Below are 19,084 nucleotides of genomic sequence, written 5' to 3'. Positions count from 1 at the left end.
ATATTAACAAATCTGGGTCCCAGATAACCTCTTAATTTTTCTAGTTTTTATGTTTGAACTGTCTTTCGTTACTTGAGTGTTCAATATGGATCTCAACCATGCATTCCAGACAGTTCCAATTTCAAATATTATACCCTATCATTCTCATAAGAATTGTAAAAGTTATTAGAGCTTACTTTGAGTTCAGAAACTCTGAACACTTTCTATTACTCCCTTAATATACTTTAGATTTTATTATTGGCCTCAATTTTAAATTTTACTTTCAAAATGTCCTGTCTGTATTTGCTGTGATAATTTCCTTTGAATGTGTTTTGCAGTTTATTCCTGCTTTTCAAATGTAAATTAAATGATGCGTGAGCAATGCTCATTCAGACAATAGCATTCATCAGATGTCACCGCTGAAATGGAAGGATTCTCCAGGGATTCAACTCTAATCCTTCTCTCTTCCTTACTCTATAAAAATCTCTGTGTGACTTTATCAATGTCACTGACTTCAATTAGCATCTGAAAATGATGAGGCACAAATTTAGACTTTCTATTTGAACTTCTCTCCTGAGATATGTTTCCAACTGCCCATCAGGTATCTCTACCTGGATGCTCTACAGGTTTCACAAACTCAACATTTCCAAAATGAAATTCATTGCCCCCAATATTTATTCTTCCTCCCTTAATCCTTCACTCAATGAACGATAGTGACATTCTTCTGGAAATCTAGCATGTGGGTCTTCCCACCAGGCCAGGAGCCCTAGGTCCCATTTCATCTCCAAGTCTTCAAATCCTAGCACAGGACCTAGCATATTATAGTGCCCACTAAGTATTTTTTCCAATAATAATTAAATGAACAAGTTTATTCTGGTTCTGATGACCCCAGTAAGAAATATCATGCCCTGTCTAACCCAGGTAAATATGCCCATACTTTCAACACCATCTAGTCATGTCCAAGGCAAGCCTTTGTGAGTAACCTTGTCACCACCAGCAGAGGGTATAGGAACCAAATGAACCACCATAGGCCACAGATGCTTTGGAAAATCTTATCCTCAATATTTCCATGATGTGCAGCTTTCCTTACCAGGGCTTACAGAATTCATTTGACCAGGTTGCATGACGGACCCATTGCCTCAGTTCCCAAGCCCCTGCTGGACGGAGCTTTGTTCTGAGCAAAGCACATCACCTTCCTGATTTCAAGAACGAGACCCCTTCCCAGTCTTTCGAGTTGCCATGCCCCCAAGGTATTCTTCTACTGCACAGTGGCACAATATCAAATGGCTCTACCTTTGGAAAACAAGCTTTTCACTTTTTTTTTTCCTGATTACAAAATTCCAGCCACTTATTTATGCATTCACTGGTTGATTCTTGTTTGTGCCCTGACTGGGGATGGAACCCGCAACGTTGGTGTATCAGGACAATGCTCTAACCAACTGAGTTACCCAGCCAGGGCTGAATTTTGTTTTTCAGCAGGGTGAATGAACATTATATTATGATTATGGTTGTACATCCTGTTAATGTAACCCAAAAAATGTAATTATACACTTTAAACAAGTGAATTGTGTGCTGTGCAAAATTATATCTCCATACAGCTGTTAAAAAATAAAAGTAATCTTCATCTCACCTCATGTCAAAATTCATTATGAAATCTGAATTATAGAGAATTTTATGAACATTTTTTTTCCCATGTGGAGGAAAAGGGGCCACATACTAAACCTGACAAGCTCGGGGGAAGCCTGCGAAGCAGACCTTACAAATTCAGAGACCTAAAGTAACCACATAGAATAGTCTGAAATTAAAACTCATTAACTAAAAGCAGTTTATGGTGGGTAGTGGTGTCCAAGGCCATTATCTTCCTTGACAAAGATCATTCTTTACCTTAACTGAATCTATTGTCTTTTTTGCATTGTCTTCAATAACCTACCTTTTTGCCTCATCAGGGTCATTTCCTTTTTTCAGATTCCTCAGGGCACAATCTCCCACCACAGCAGGAGACCACAGAATCCCTCATTGTTATTGTTATCACGTTAATTGTTAACAGTTAACTATCCTATACCCACCTAGGTAAAAAAAAGTATGTGGCTGTTCCCTTTACTTTTTATCCAGTCCCAGAAATTCCTCCACTTTGCTTTCTCCCACCGCCCTAATATATCACCAAAAGATTTATTGTAAGCCCTTACCCCTCCTCCTTTGATTCTGATATATAAAGTAAGGTGCAAAACTGCCAGTCTCTGGAGTATTTTCTCAGCCCACTGAGATTTTGCTTCCCGTTGATTGCGATTAGTTTGGCTCAAATAAATCATAAAAATTCTCTACAGGTTTGAACGTTTCTTAACGTCAACACCCTCAATAGTTTTGATCTGTAGCTGAACGTTTTGTAACTGAAGTGCTTCCTAATTGATCCTATTTATCTCTTCAGGGCAAATTTGATCAAATTTCTTTTCGATTGTTCTTTCCCCAATAGAGATCAGTACCCTTGTACTGAAAAGATGCAATCCCAAATGACTCCACTCATCTCCTGGGCAGCAAGCTGTGTTGCAACAAGAAACCACTTTTCTTTTGATGCAAAAGACTTGGCTAGTTTGCAATCTACATTCTGTTTCCTAATAGACTTCTCAGAGAACATTTCCGTACTTCTGTCAAAAAAACTTGTGAGAAACTTTAAAACAGAGCCCCCCCAAAATTATGTTCTGGGTGTCCTGTCTAGTGCACCCTTCCAAGTTATATGAATCTGTAGGGGCTTGTGCCTTTCTATGTCTTTGAGCTATTTTACAGTTCTGTCAGTTGTAGAAAAATTATAATAATATAATCAATTCACATCCATCAAAATCCAAATGAATTGTATTTGTGGAATGGAATAAATTATTGCCTATGGATATTGACCAAGAAAATTGTTTAAATGAAAATCAAACTATTCAATACTTCAACATCAGTATCAACAACTTAATTTCCCAAGACTCTTTAAAGCATTCACTTCAAAATCCACACCTTGCTGTGTCCACCAATCCTAAACTATCATTCCACGATCCCTACCCAATGCTAATCAAGTCTCTACATGAAAGGCTCATTTTCAATTGGCCCCTAGAACCTCGTAAATATCCCAACTGAGCCCTTCTTCCTAAGGAAGCTACTAAGAATCTGTCAAGGTATGTTCTCCCTCACTTCAGAAAGAATAAACTCAGCTTTGTTTTATCAACAGGTTGTTTTGGTGAGATTTTCAAAGAGCCAGCATTCAAAGGGGATGGAGACCAGGGTTGGAAGCAATATCCTTGGATAAGTAGATAGAGTTTCATTAAAGTTGAGCTTTAGATTGTCATGACAGGTATTAGAAGGAGGTGGTCTCCCCGATGAGTAAAGGTTCAAGGTCAGGAGAGCAAGGTTAAGAACCAGGACCATGTTGCATCTCCAAGAGGGACTCAATCGCTGGGTACACTTTCCATAAACCATGTGAAATAAGGCATAATCAATATATGGTTTAAAAATCCTTCCTTCATAGGTTATAATTACCTTTAGTATTATTTGACCCTGCAAGAAAGCCTGATTCACCTACAAATTTTTGTCAGGAGGTGCCGTGAAGGGAAGTGAGGGACAGGGTCATGAGGGGAGGGGATTCTTGACTATATTCCCCCTCCTCCCCTCTGGGGACACCCTGGTTAATGGCAGCAGTGGAGGCACATCAAGGAGGACCGCAGTTTAATGCAGATCAGCAGCCAGGGCCATGCCCAGCTGTGGCCCATGATGGCACAGGAAGTCACACAGCCTTTAGACGATAACAAGGAGGGACCAAGGGAGCCTTCCCTCTTTTTCAACTGTACCTGCGCGGCACCATCCAATAGAAATACAACATGTGCCACAATGCAAACCGCATATATAATTTGAAATTTCTCGCAGCCACATATTTTAAAAAGTAAAAAGAAATAAGTGAAATGAATTTTAATTATGCATTTTATTTAAATTATGTATCCAAAATATTACCATTTCAACATATAATCAATATAAGAATTATTAATGAGATTTTTTTTACTACGTCTTTAAAATCCAGTGTGTATTTTGCACTTACAGCACATTTCAATCTGGAGTAACCACAGTTCAAGTGCTCAATAGCCACATGCAGCTCATGGCTACAGTATTGGATGGTGCAGGCCTAAGAGAAGGTGACCCTGAAAGAGAACAGACCCTGGGATAATAATCTCTCATTCACTATGTTTCATTCAGCAGCTGAAGTAGGCCTCTCTTTAGAAATCAGAGACTAAGGTCAACAGGAGTGAGCCATAGAAGAATAATAAGGAATGAGCCAGAAACCAGCCCTCCTCTTAGAGATAATTGTGTGTGTAGGTAGCCCTACCGTCTAGGCCACATCTGCTGTCTCCAAATCCAGTTTGGATTTTTTCTTTCTACTGTGTCTGGAACAAGTTGTAACTTCCTGATCTCTTTATTTTCCCCTATTAATCCTTCTATAAGTTTCTCTTTTAAAATAAGAAAAAAATTCTGATTCATTCCGTTTGCTGTGCTGTGAGCAATAAAGTCCTTTGTCTCTGATCCAGGGGTCTTATTTCTTCTGCCAGCATCCATGAAGCTGGGACAGGCTTACTTGTTGGCTTGCAAGAGGGGTAAAATCCCAGACTCTTCACAGTTCTTGATATTATCATCCCATCCCTCAATGTCTAACCAAAGTCTAACTCCTCCAAGGTGATTTTACTAACTTCTCAGAGCTCTTACCATGTACCCCACCTAGAGAGTATAGATCATCATACTTTTGTCTATTTTAATTTGAAAAGTTCTGAAAAAACATTACAGGTCATCTTAGTGGTGCAGAATTGCTCTCAGACCACAAGATGTGTCTCTAATCTGATTGAAGGTTAATCTATCTATGCAAAATGAGTTTTGTCAGCTGCAGAGTGAGTGGGAGGATAAGGCAGAGTGAACTAAAGCTTCTCCCCCACACTCCCTTCCTCCTTCATCGGAGTTGGAGGTAGGAAGAACACTGAACTTTAGAAAACAATTTCACTGTGATACCATTTCTCATTCATTATCATGGAGAAGTTGCATACTGAAAGTCAAGGTGTATAAGCAATTAATATGCATTTGCATATTAAGGAATAGCTCTAAAGCCATATGGATACTATTATGCAATTTTCAAGTAGTCTTTGGAAGGCAATTAATGCCCTAGGTGGTGAGTGGCATTTTTTAGGAACCTAGGAGGGAATTCATTTACAGCTTGCCATCTTTTCCCCACCACATTCACAGGGCCACAGGTAGTACCAGATAAAGTAGAGGGAAAAACTCTTCACTACTGGGAAGTCGGAATTCAAAAGTCTCAAGAAGAGATAAGAACTTTATTATTCTACAGAGAGGGTTAGCAATGCCTGGGGAGGTGCGAGAATGGGGCACTCAATGGAGAAGCTCTTAAAGAGAGAGAGGACTTAAGGAGAGGTGGGAGAGTATAAGAACAAGGGAACAGCCACATGAGACGTAGTCCAATGGCTTTGACAGTGATGATTTTGCCTGTATGTACAATACAAAGGATCAAGAGAGCCAAACCAGGATCGTAATACTTGATCTCAACCCTCCCCTTTCTCACACCACCCCCGAACTCTGTACACTGGGATCATTTCCTGAAGCACTGAGTAAAGAAGTGAATCTTCATGAGTGTGCTGTCAGTATTTGGCTTGAGAAAGACTGAAAAGGCAGAACTCAGAATGGACAAACGCTGACCCCACTCTAGAGTTATCTGAGGGGCACTGGTCCACCATCCCAGTGAGAAATCTCAACCAACCAACTTAGATGCACATAAGACTATCTACCCCACCTTTCCCTCCCCAGGAAGGTAGATAAATACCCACCTTATGTAAAAGAACGTAGCAACAGAGTCAATATCATGCCCAATCAAGTACCAGCCAGGTGAGAGTACGCCCAGATCCACAGAAGTTACACATTCCTGATAGCAGGTGTCTCTACAGTGGAGTAGGATGCATCAGGCTTGCTCAGCCTAATCTCATCTGGGGTGAACATTTGTTGTTTTTGACTATATAGCTTCCAAATACCATTCCTTTTGTGGAGAGCCCTCTGACGGCAGGTCCTAACTTCCCATCACAATTTTAGGGAAGTGCAGCTCTGTTTAGTAGGCACTGATCAGTTAAGCTGAAACTTTATTCATAAGGAAGTTTTCTCAATAGAGAAAGCACTAAATTGATACACATATACATTCTAGCACAAGTTCTTTTACTCATCACAAAATAAAAACAATTCGTTTATAACCTGGCACCAGTCTGCAGACTACACTTTGGGAAGTACTCCCTTTCCTAGCATTCTGCTAGCTGTGTAGATGCATATGACCTAAATTCAGCAACCAGATGTTTCCACCTGGGTGCTTGGATTTTGAAGGAAAGACACAAAGATGCAGGGACAAGTGAGAAGCTATACACGGGTGAACATTTTCAAAGGACCAGAAGTAGTATCAGTATTGAGAGTCCACAGGTAGCAGCAGTGATATATTTAAACACTGCCCTCTGACACCTGGGGCTCAGTTACCTGATGGCTTTTTTATAGAGTTATTGGAGACTGAATCAGGCTTACTTACAGGCATTAACTGAACAGGTTCAAATGAAGCTCTCAGAAGTTCATACCTTGCCAGCAAAGCAAGTTATGAATCTTGAAATAAATGTATCACATTTGCATAGTTCCCCATTTATCACCCGTAAGCATTCCATAGTAATCCGTATGGAAAGAAATTATTATTGAAAAGCAATCCGTGTCTCTATATTGAGTACGCCTCATTAATTTCTGACTGGATTCTCTCTAACTTGTATCATTTAATACTAGACTTATCAGGGTGATCACTTCAAAATTTATATAAATGTCTAATAACTGTGTTGTACACCAGAAGCTAATATAATTTTATACGTCAACTGTAATTGAAAAAAAATTTTAATATTTAAAAAGTACATTTGCTCATTGGTTTCATTTCTTTAAACGTAAGTAATGATAATAGTTATTTCACCTTATATTTACAGTTTTCACAGAATTTTATCACCCAGTGTCTCATATGAATCTCACAATGATCCCTGGGAGAACTTTCAGCCTTTCTTACAACTGAAAAACCAGAATACCCAGTCCTGGGTCACACAGCTACTATGTAACTGAATGTGGACTTGAACCTGTACCTTTCAAAACCCAACAACCCAACCCAGTGGAGGTTCCTGCCATTATCTGGAAAACTCATAACAATTCTATATTGCATAGCATCCCTTTATCCAAAATATCTGGATAAAGGTGCCTCCAAAATATTCTGATATTACACCTCTGCTGTCAACCCAGGTATTAGACAAACAAGTCAGTGTTGTCATCTTACTTTAGAAAACAGATAATTAAACAATATTCTATCAGACTAATCTTAAACCTCCAAATAAGTAAACTCTGGATCCCTAACAATGCCATTAAGAAGTCAACTCTTGGCAGCCGGGGGGTAGCTCTGTACATTGAAGGACACACGTGCCTGTGGAATTCGTGCTCTTTGCAAGATTGAAATCAAGGCAGGTCCAGAAACTGATGCCCAATTACAGTTCACTGGTATCAAAAAATATTTCAGCTCTTATACTCTCGTGGGTAGAATGAATTGTGTACTGGTCACATAATGGAGGCACCGCTTTGCTAGTTTTATACTTCAAGTTACGGTCTAAAACATCCCCAGCTGTGAAAGCGACATAAAAGGATTCTAAACTGTACCTCATCTGTTAACTTCTTACGCCTGAAGAAGCTAATGCCAACTCACCATGTGGTACTCAATTTGTACAATAAATTATGAGCCTGGTGGGGGAGGGGAGTCAACTCTTAGTTTGATGTTTTATATTCTCCTAATTTTACAGAACCATCTCCTCATTAGCAGGGACATGTCAGTGCGTTGTATCATGTGCAGTACTTTACAGCTTGCACAATGTTTTTACAGGCATTTTGTTAAGTTCTTACAAACACCCATGGGGTGGTACATGGTGTATTTTTATCTCCATTTTGCAGGTGAGGAAACCAGGGCCCCTGGTGGTCCAAGGCCTTTCTCAAAATGACTCCTCCCAGAACTGCCAGGGCCAAGACTGGCTCCAGTCTCAGTACTATCACCCTTCCCCTCGCCAGCATAGAAAGCAATGAAGGCCTCCACACAAATCCCACTAGGTGCATTCTTTCTTCTCGAAACAAACAAAAGGCGTGACTTCACTGCCTTGATATATGCATCGTATTTTTCCCTGAGTCTCCTTTTCTTCACAGTTGCCTCCTCCAAAGGATTAGTATAAGCCTGTTCTTAATAGATCCTTTTCTTCCTGCTCATTTTATGGGATAGTTATGAGGATTAAATTTAAAATGTATGTAAAAGGACTTTATAATCATTTATAGGCATAGAGAGGAAAGTGTCATTATAATAATTACTAGTTACTCAGAAGCCAACAATAGCAGCCCCCCTTCCTCCTCCCTTCTCCTGTTCTTCCTCCCTTTTCCCATTCCCTCCCTCCATTCTAATTAATGCCGAGCAAAAAACAATAATCCATCGAATCAATAGCCAATATAGATGCCACAAGACACAAAATACCAAGAATATAAAAGACCACAGTCTCCTGAAGCAATAAATGGCTCTGAGATTGGCCTGAATTCAGGGCAAAGCCATGGCTGTGGCTTTGTATAGTGGAGTCCCCATTTCTTGCCCCATTTCTATTTGTAGGATAGGCTAAGTGATGAAAGACAGCAAAATAAATGCCATATGCTTAGATATCAATGAAGTGTGTTTTACATTGTTCAGCTAAATATCAAAATTTTAAACGTAATGAAATCAGCGCAGATTAAATATTTAAAAAATAATAAAACGCATAGTTTCCTTTTAGAGGACAAGTTCAGCCTTTATTTACACATCTCAGCTTTTGGGGGTTGCAGAAAGATAGGTCCTCAAGTTTTGGCTTTGCCAAGGGAAAAACAAGTGTGGCCATAGAAAGAATTAGCTTTTCCCAAGCACAGATTATTAGATGTACTTTTTCATATGTTGATTCCTTTCTCAATACACACAACAGTCCCAAAAAGTTATTATTCTCACCTTAGACAAGAGCAAAAGCGAGGCTCAGAAAAGGAAGTAACTTTCTACAGGCTTCTGATGCCAAATGGTGAGAGATTGAAATGGAAAGACAAAAATAGGAGGGATCACACAGAACAAAAGTGGGAGCAGAAGAACCAGTGAAGTTTTGGGAGGTGGATCAGTAGGGGAATCCATTACATGACCAAAACAATGTCAAACAGTAGAACTAACAAGCTAGAAGACCTTCCGTGCCAAAGTAGTAGCAGATGCTATCTGCACCCTAACAATATTCCCATCACCAGTCAGCTTACACCTGCCAGCACCTGCCATCCTCTGGGGGCCAGAGCAGCTCTCTCTTCTGGAAGTGCTGGGGGATTAGCATCCCCCTGAGAATATCCCTCCACCAATGACTCACAAGAGTAGGTGAACAAATACCCCAGCTCCCTTGCCTCTCCGGAGAGCTGACTCTGAGGTGTGTGCTCCCCAGTGGGATTGCGCCCCAGTAGTAACTGGCTTAATAACACACACTTTATTGGCTTCCTTCTTTTCCTTTCTCACTTCCACTCCCTACCAGTGTTTCTTAGAACTAACTTGCCAATTAGCTATTGGCATAGAATCTTTGTCTCAAGGTCTTCTTCTTGAGGGGACCCACACTAAGAAAACAGCCCCATTTCTATTTGTAGGATAAGCTAAGTGATAAAAGACAGCAAAAAAAAAAAAAATGCCATATGCTTAGATATCAGCGAAGTGTGGCAAATTTAGAAGAGTGGCAAACTTGAATTGCATGATCTAACTCCAATAAATACAAGAACTAGTCTGTAAAAGAGAAGTGACTACATCACTCATCTCCTGGCTGCACGAGCTAGTGGGTACTCTGCAGAATGTGAGCCACACCTCACTCTCTCCTAAGGTCCTCCTAAGTTACTTTCAGAAATCCCAAAACATGTGTCACGTATGCTGCCAACAAGTCAGTCAAGTCTGCCACTTGAGCTGCCTGTGTCCCCTGTCCACTGCGCCCAGTGAAGGTCACCATCCCTTCCCTGGGGTTCTCACCACTCTGAGGTCACACTGAGCTCCACATGAAGGCGGAAGAGTGTCCTTTTCCCCGCCTTTGTCACAAGGGCACCCACATGGTATTGTTTGTGCTCCAGAGTCACATCAACCTTCTGTGGAAAAGCCCCTCTGGGATCTGCTGCCTGCAGCCCCTCCAACCACAAATGTCATCCCTGAGCCCATGGGGTCATTTTGGAGAGCATCTCCAAGAGGGGCCATGCTGCCCTCCCCTAAGTCATTTTCCATAATCATCCCTGAGTTCCCTTGCTCTTATTCCTCCCCAAACCCTCCTGCCCACAGCCCCGTGATGCCCCATTATCATCTTTCTCAGGTACGTGTGAATTGTAGGACTAGTGAGTCACAGCTTAGGCCCCAGCAGGGATCCTCACTTCACTTACTATCAAACACAGACATCATCCACACTATCTTTACTAAGTCGACCTCAAAAATCAGAGCTAAGGTGATTTTAGACACTGGAATCAATTGGATACGGTGATGAACCAGTCTGATAATTCCCATCATAAAACCAGCTCAGTGACTTTCATTCTGTTCTGTCTGAAACCCTATAATCTTTTCTAAAGAACACAACGTACCTTTAGTCTGTCCTGGAAATTTTGTAAAAGGCTTTGGTCCAAGCTCATAAACGTCTGACCTGATTAGACTTGGGTAGATAATGGGAGAAATCAGAGGTCCAGAGGTTTTGAAGTGTTTCAAAGCAGAGTACAATTGGAGTATTAAGATCAAGACGCAATGAATTGAACATAGAAGCACATGAAACAAGAAAGATATATCTCAATAGCTCAAAGGCCACATCCTCTTCAAATCCCATTCTGTTCCCTGCACATACTCATACACACACACAGACACAGACACACACACACACACACACAGTCATGCATGTGCACATGGGATCACTCACTAATTTGAATAGGCACAAAGCACTTGGCTTAACACAAGCAGGGTAGCATGCTGCTTCTGGAACTGGACTCTGGAATTAAATCCCACATCTGCCACTTACTACTTTAGTAACTTGGACAAATTACTTAACCTCTATGTGCTTTGGTTTCCCCATATGAAAATGAAGATAATAAATTGTTTAAAGTCTTAATTAATTATTTTTAAAGTGCTTAAAAGAGTGACTCATAGAGTAAGCACTTTATATAATAGTATGTATTTTAATAGCTTTTCCTTTATTTTAGTCACCTGTGCATTTTGTATTATCCTTTCTATAACATTTTAGACGTCAGAGAACAGGGATCGCATCTTCACACTGATATTTCTCCTGCAGGGCCCTACATTTGCAAGATGCTTAACAATAAATGCCTACAGAATTTGATATCATTTAGTATCCACCCAGACTGAGGCCTCCTTCAGCCCCACAGGGAATATTTTTATCATGGCATGAAGCCACAATGATGAAATTAATTCGGTAAAACAAAAGTAGATAAAAAAGGAATTTAAAATAATGCAGATGTACAACTCAGATGAGGGATCTACTGAGACTAAACAGAAATAATGGCAGGGACCAGGTCTGATGACACATATACCACTCCCCCCATAATCTCAACAATGCTTGAGAAGATCCTGTTTCCTTGTATTACTCACAAGAACAATTCAAATTAAGTACTCATTACAAAACTAAGAAGAAACAAATAATTCAAAAATCTATTAAAGCATAAGAAACATGTACATTTTATATGTATCAGGTAGAATTAGCTCATCCAAATTTATCAAAAGTCCAATCTCATATACACAACAATAAATGAAATACAGTCGATTCCTAGTGCTGCACCAGCCCCAATAATAATAGCTACAATTTATTGTGTTCCTATTCTGGGCCAGACACTTTAAATATATCATGGTACTTTACCAGTTAAAATGACAGATTAAAAACACATTTGATTTTCTTCCCCCAAACTACACTAAAACTATCAAGAAAGGATTTTTTAAAGTGGAGGGAAAGGAGAGGAGAAAACAACATAAAAATTGTGGGAGTTGGGGAAAATACCAATCAAAGTACTGGAGACACTCTTTAAAAATAATAATAATAATAATAAAATAAAATAAATAAAATAAAATAAAATAAAATTATATATATATATATATATATATATATATATATATATATATATATATATATATATCTTTATTGATTTCAGAGAGAGGAAGGGAGAGGGGGAGAGAGATAGAAACATCAGTGATGGGAGAGTCACTGATCGGCTGCCTCCTGCACGCTCCCTGCTGGGGATCAAGCCCACAACCCGGGCATGTGCCCTGACCAGGAATCGAACCTCAGTCTCCTAGATCATAAGTTGATGCTCAACCTCTGAGCAAGGCTGGCTGGACTAGAGACACTCTTTGAAAATAATACTATTAATAGTGAATTTTAGTGAGTAAGTTAGGTAACCTAATCTTTTCCATTTCAGATTTCAGTTGCAATGAAATGGTCTGTGGTATGGAACAAAGTCTTCAATGCCTGAACAGAGAAGTAATATTTATGTTTTATAAGAAATGTTAATTTAATTATGAGTGAAAGTAATTATCTTTCTATCAGCATTAATACATCGTTCGAAATATCTTCAGACATCTGTGAATTGCATAAGAAAGGTTCACAGTTTAGGGAACTATTTGTAAAATTTCCTTGGCCAAGGATCTAATCTATTATGTTCAGCAAGTTTAAATGATCATGAAGATTAGATGTAACCCCCAAATGTATTTACTAACAATAAAATGTTCTTTAAAAATAGCATAACAAATGATCGGATCCCCTTATTTTTAAAACCCACATATAAGATAATATTGATTCAATATGTATGTGTTGTGTCAGTCAGGACATTTCTGGTTGCAAATGATAATAAAACCAACTCAAACTCATTTATATTAAAAAGAGAAATTATCGGCTTGATTAATTGAAAAGTAAAGGGGAAGAATTCTAGTTCAGTACCAGTTGTATTAAACAATGGCTTCAGGACTCTCTATCGTCCACACCTTGACTTCCTAGCATCTATACACCTTTTTTTTCATACATACAATTTTCAAAATGTATCCTCCCAACAATATACAATTATTCTCTGTACCACCAAATTGGATTCACCCCCTTCCCAAAAGGCTGTACCCCAATGCCGAGTCTCATTAAGTTATTAAGATATCTCAGTGATATCTCCCAGACAGCTCTACATGTTGTTGTCTGAAAGTCTATGGATAGATTATTTAACCACCTCCAACAGACCCAGTACCCAAAGGCTAGGGGGACAGGTGAGTGGAAAATAGGACTACTGTTATTAAAACAACTCCCATTTGGGGGGGAAATGGAAAGGAGGAAAGAAACACAGTGATCATGAGCAATAAGTCCTACTTGAGAGGATTATCAGCTCTCTGCTGTAGAAAACCAGTCGCCTCTGGTTTCGCTCTCTGGGAGAAGGCCCTTATTCATTGTCCTCCATATCTGCATCTGAGATGGGCGTTGGTGGAAGAGTCTCCTCTTAGGGAGTTGCACCTTTTAGCAGCTTGATCTCCAGTGTTGCAAGTTTGGGCGCCTGAAAATAATCTTTTAGGTTAAACAGGAGATCACAGACCTTTGCTGAGTGGACTTAGGGTTTCTCCTGCAATACAACCTTCTTAAAAGCTTGATAAATTTTTTGCTTATACTTATTCAGTTAATTCTCTGAGCTAAGAATTTAAGAGATCTTGTAGTCATAGCCCATGAATTTGAACCCTAACCTAAGAATTACTACCTTTCAGTAACAAATGTTAAGAGCTCTGCCTAGCCTCCAGCTTTCAACTTAATGGCCTCCACCTTGACATCTGATTCAGAAAAATGCAAAACAGTAGCAGAAGTAGGGAGGCACAGCTACTCTGCATCCTCAGGCTGCATGTTCTAAAACTTTATCAGGGAGGACACATACTGTAGAAGGTGCCCAGGAGGAGCAGGAATATGGAGTGTTTCCCAGGCCCCAATTTCATTACCTACTGTTCCCTGCCTATCTCTTTTTCACTTTAGTTTCTAACAGAGAATTCACTTTTTCCAATCCTGCGTGGGTCATGATGTTCTAACTCTCAGACAGCTTCGATGCCAGCTGCAGGCAGAAAGATCTCTAATAGCAAAGTTTTGAAATAGCCTCAAGTTGACATGCTTTTCTCTTTCTTGTAAGAATTCTTGGAAACCACAGATAATTGCCAACATATTCCAACACCCTAACTTGTTTTCTTACCAATTCCCCCAAAGCTTTAGCCTCGGTACATATGTCTGAGTCCCAAGATGCCACGGCAACAATTTAATCAACTTGTTTGCTAACATAAAACAGAAACTGCCAACTTCCAAGCCAGGGTTAGAGAATCCTCATAGCTCCCACACCCATCTTGGTCATCCATCCTTTTATTTTTATTTTTTAATCTTCACCTGAGGATATTTTTTCCATTGCATTTCAGAGGGGGGGAGAGAGAGAGAAACACCTATGTGAGAGAGACACGTCGACTGGTTGCCTCCGGCACACGCCCTGACTGGGGTAGGGGATCAAGCCTGCAACTGAGGTAAGTCGTGCCCTTGGCTGGAATTGAACCTGGGACCCTTCAGTTCACTGGCCGATGCTCTAACCACTGAGCCAAGCCAGCTAGGGCTTGATCAACCGTCTTGACTCCACCTCTTGGTTCTGTCACTCATAGTCCTGTTAGAAAGCAACAACAGGCCCCAAATGAAGTCACTTGTGCTAAGCCCACAGCAGCCAACTGTCAATGTAAGAATGTCCAAACCTGTAGAGAATTTATATAAGAGTTTATCTGAGCCAAACTGATGACATGTGTCAGGGAGCAAGACCTCAAATGCTCCTGAGAATAAGGGTTTTGCAGCTTCTTTTATGCATTTGAAATTAAGGAGGGAACAGAAGATTGCATGGAGGTGAAAAAAGGCAAGATGGGGATTGGGTTACAGGGTGCTTAACAAGATTATGTGCTCTCTTGAGGGTGCTTATGGCTTATTTCAAAGGTGTGTTAACCCAGAGGCACAGAAACAATGGCCAGAGCTTGCTTAAGGCAAAGATAGACCTTTTACTATAGGCCTGGGCTATGATTACCCACCAGCACCTGCCCAATTAGCAGTTTATGATCAGATCACCCTGTGAGGTTACTTTCCATAGAACCCCCCTTTTATTTGTCCACAAGACCAAGACTTAATTGCAGTTTCAACCTCTCCCAGGAATGAGACCTCTAACCAGTTAATCTGGAATTTCCTGATGAGCACTAGTGAAGTATTCTGCAGGAAAGACACCCCCACATACAGCCTTCCTCCAAAGGAAGGGGGCCTTGCCTGAAACAATCTTTTCTTTTGCTAATAACGTCCTTGTCTCACCCGTTTCTGCCTATTAAAAGCCTTCCATTTTATACTCAGAACTCCTTCCAACTTGCTAGGTGGGATGCTGCCCGAGTCATGAATGGTTCAATAAACCAATTAGATCATCAAATTTATTCCGTTGAATTTGTTTCATAACAGTCCCTATGTACTGGTACACACGTTGATGCTCACTCCGGGCAAGATGCTCAACAAGGCTAATCAGAAACCTCTTAACATGCTAAGTCCCTCTGCACCATCACAAATAGTTCCTTCTTTAATTCAGTTTTCCCCCTCATTTTCCCATTTCAAAGAAATTTGGGGAGCCCCAAGAGCCCTCAGTTTGGGGGCAGGCCCTTGAAGCCCAGCTTTTACTTTTTATTTGCAATATTTCTCCTAGTTTTCTTATGCTCACACCCTTCCCACCACCCCATCACACTTCTGCATTTAGGGTCCTCTATGAGGTCTCCAGGAGGCAATCACTGTATCCCTTCTCCCTAAACCGCCCCCCAACACACACCCACACAAGAAAGGTAAAGCCACATTTCATTCCCAGTACATACTGGCCTATTCATTGCCTTAATTGAATTCTTACCCTCACACATAAATAAATATCTAATGTAGTCATTCAGAAGTCAAAAATTCAAGTTCTTTAAAATCAGTAAGATAAAAAGAGATCTTTGTTATCTTAAAATTGTTAATATGTAGCTACCGTGTGCCCAGATCTAATTGACATCTCAGCAAATACTAAATAGTACTTTTCCTTCTAAGATATGAATAGGTAAATAAATAAAGAGGGGTTAAATATATGTCAAAATAGCAGTGATTATCTGTAGGTTGTGGAATAAAGATAATTTTTATTTTCTCTTTCTGCTTTGAAATATTTTCTAAATTGTCTAAAGTGACTTTGTCTTGTTTTTGTAAAAAGAGAAAAAAGGTATAAAAATTTTTTTTAAATTCAGTTAGCACAGGAGATCTTGGGGTCATGGAAAGGTTCTAAAACTGGATTGTAGTGGTGGTTGCACAACCCTGAATTTACTGAAAACCATTGAACTGTATACTTAAAATGGATGAATTTTATGGCGCGTAAATTATACCTCAATAAAGCTGTTAACAAAGAGAGAATTTACATTTGACTAAATTTAAAGGGCAGTAATTCCATCAAAACACCCATATAATAACCTCACAAAATGCTGGGAGAAAATAACAAAAGAGGTGAGATGGGAAAGTGATGTGAGCAATGAAAGAAGAAAGAAAGAAAGGCAAGAAGGCAGGAAAGAGCAAGAGAGAGAAAGAGAAGGGAGGGAGGGAGAGAAGGGGGGGAAGGCAGGGAGGGAGGGAGGGAGGGAGGGAGGGAGGAAGGAAGGAAGGAAGGAAGGAAGGAAGGAAGGAAGGAAGGAAGGAAGGAAGGAAGGAAGGAAGGAAGGGGAGAGAAACCCAAAGCGAAGGAAGGAGAGAGGAAAGGACGTGGGAGGGAGAAAACAGCTTGAAAATTAAACAAGAGATGTCCCACTATAGCATAGCTAAAGACAGTTTTGTGGAATATACGCGATCCATCAACATGTTAGTAAATGAATCTCTTTTGGCCGTCCAACACAGCAGCAGAAGGCTGGTGCTTTGAAGATGTTGATCTAATTTGGAAAATCTATCCCCAGCTCTGCCAGGGGGCCCCATGTTACTAGAAAGGGGGACTGGCCCTGAGCAGGTCTGCTTAGGGCCACAGGGAGTGTGCGGGTTCTTGGCTTTGTGCAGGAAGCATTTCACAATACGAGTCCAGGTGATTTTTAGGGAGTAGGTTATTAAAGCTGGGGATGGTGAAACAAGGAAGCTGCCTAGGACAGAAGAAGCGACAGGAGAGAGACTAGGCGGGGAAATGAGCCTAAGATGGGCTGCTTTGACTTATTAAGAAGTCAGAGAAGCCCTGGCCAGTTTTGCTCGGTGGTTAGAGCATCAGCCCTCAGACCAAAGGGTCATGGGTTTGATTCCTGGTCAACAGCACATACCTGGGTCTATAGTCCTGGTCTGGGTGCACGCGGGAGGCTCTCCTCTAAAGGATAAAATGTGGCAGAAGTGATAAATGTCACTTTCAAGGTTAGGTTACTTCCATTGGGGGACGGTGCTCACACTCTTGGATCACTCTGTCGGAGAAGCCAGCTTCCATGTGCTAAGGCAGCCTGCTGGAGAAGCTCATGTGGTGAGAAACTGAGGCCTGCTAAAAATCTTCTGAGTGAGCTTGGAAACAGATCTTTTCCCAACCAAGCCTAGCAGGACTACAGCCCTGAATAACATTTTGATCACAGCCTCTTGAAAGCTCCTGATCCAGAACCACCGAACTAAGCTGCTTCCTGGCTTCTGATCTATAGAAGCTGGAGTTTGTCATTTTAAGAGGTTAAGTTTTGGAGTAATTTGTTATGCAGCAGCAATAGATAATATAAATGGCTTAGAGAGATCGGAAAAGTCAAAGAGATAAGTTAGGAGAGTTGGCATTAGGCAAGGCAAGAGAGAATGAAAATGTAAATCAGAACAGTAATGATGAATACAGAGGGGATCTACGCCCAGGGCCTGAAGGAAATTTAATTGACAAGATTTATGGGCTGATTAATGGGGGGGGGGGGGGAGCTGTAGTACTGAGAGAGAGAGATGTTATAAGGCTCTTTCCATGTCCAGATGAGATGACCAGGGAAATGGTAACGTCATTAATGAAAAATGGAATACAGAGCAGGAAGCACATGAAGGGGGCCATGACGGTGAGTTCAGTGTGTGCTCTCATGACTGTATGTTTGAGTTTTAAGCATGTTGACTCTCATATACTAGCTGATATCCACACAGAGATATCTAAAAAGCTATTGCAAAATCATATGTGGCACACTAGGGCACAGTTAATTCAGACTAGAGATGGAGATTCAAAGTTATTAACAGAGATGAAACAAAATGACCCATACTTTGAAGAGACAGGCTGTAAAGCACCTTCCAGACTTTCAATTCTTCATTGCCTGAAAATAAGGGAAGGTTGTTCACAGTATAATACGGTTCAGAGGGTCCAGTTGAAGGGGATTTGGAAAGCAAAAGACTAAGATGGGTAGAATGAAACTATAGAAGAAGATCCTTTGTCACTGGGATAATTAGGGCTAGAAAAATTCTTACTATATATACATCAACAGGTGTTTTATTTGGTTGGTTTCTGGGGTTTTTGTTGTTGTTGTTTGTATGTGATACAAGAAATCGGGAAAATCAGAAAAGGAATGCTTTGGGACATCTAGTCTCATTACCAACAAGGTAATGGTATAAATAAATGATTTAACAATAACCTAGTCAAGAAGCCAGAACTCATGGCTTTCTTATGATGCCTGATATCATGACCAGCTTCCTATGGAAGTTTGTTTCACTTGCATGAAAATATGCATCTATATATTAAACAGGATACAATTAGACAGCCAATCTATTCTCTTAAATAAAGTAACAACCTGTGACACTTTAAGCCAATATTTGAAAACACATCAAAGAGTCAAAGTTAATATAGAGGACTCCAAGGAAAGAATTAACAGCCTCAAGGAAAATCATGCTGCCAGAACTGGAATGCTAATGAGCTGAAATTTCAAATTTTGTTCTTGCATTAGTTACTACATTTGGGCAGAAATATTGCTTAGAATAAATTCATTTCAGTGCTTCCA

At 40.3% G+C, this 19,084-nt stretch overlaps 1 pseudogene across 1 annotated transcript in view; it reads left to right on the top strand.

Moving 5' to 3' along the window:
- LOC308551093 (ATP synthase membrane subunit K, mitochondrial pseudogene) overlaps positions 1-7,692 on the top strand; it is a 165,380-nt pseudogene extending 157,688 nt beyond the window's left edge. Inside the window, exon 2 of the transcript in view lies at positions 7,506-7,692. The product of the transcript in view is annotated as an ATP synthase membrane subunit K, mitochondrial pseudogene (transcript). The remainder of the gene's footprint in view (positions 1-7,505) is intronic.
- The last annotated feature ends 11,392 nt before the right edge of the window (positions 7,693-19,084 follow it).

The sequence above is a fragment of the Miniopterus schreibersii genome (assembly GCF_964146895.1).
Source record: "Miniopterus schreibersii genome assembly, chromosome: X".
Lineage (NCBI taxonomy): Eukaryota > Metazoa > Chordata > Mammalia > Chiroptera > Miniopteridae > Miniopterus > Miniopterus schreibersii.
Note: the sequence above shows the minus strand (reverse complement) of the source record. Positions and strands in the feature narration are given on the sequence as shown.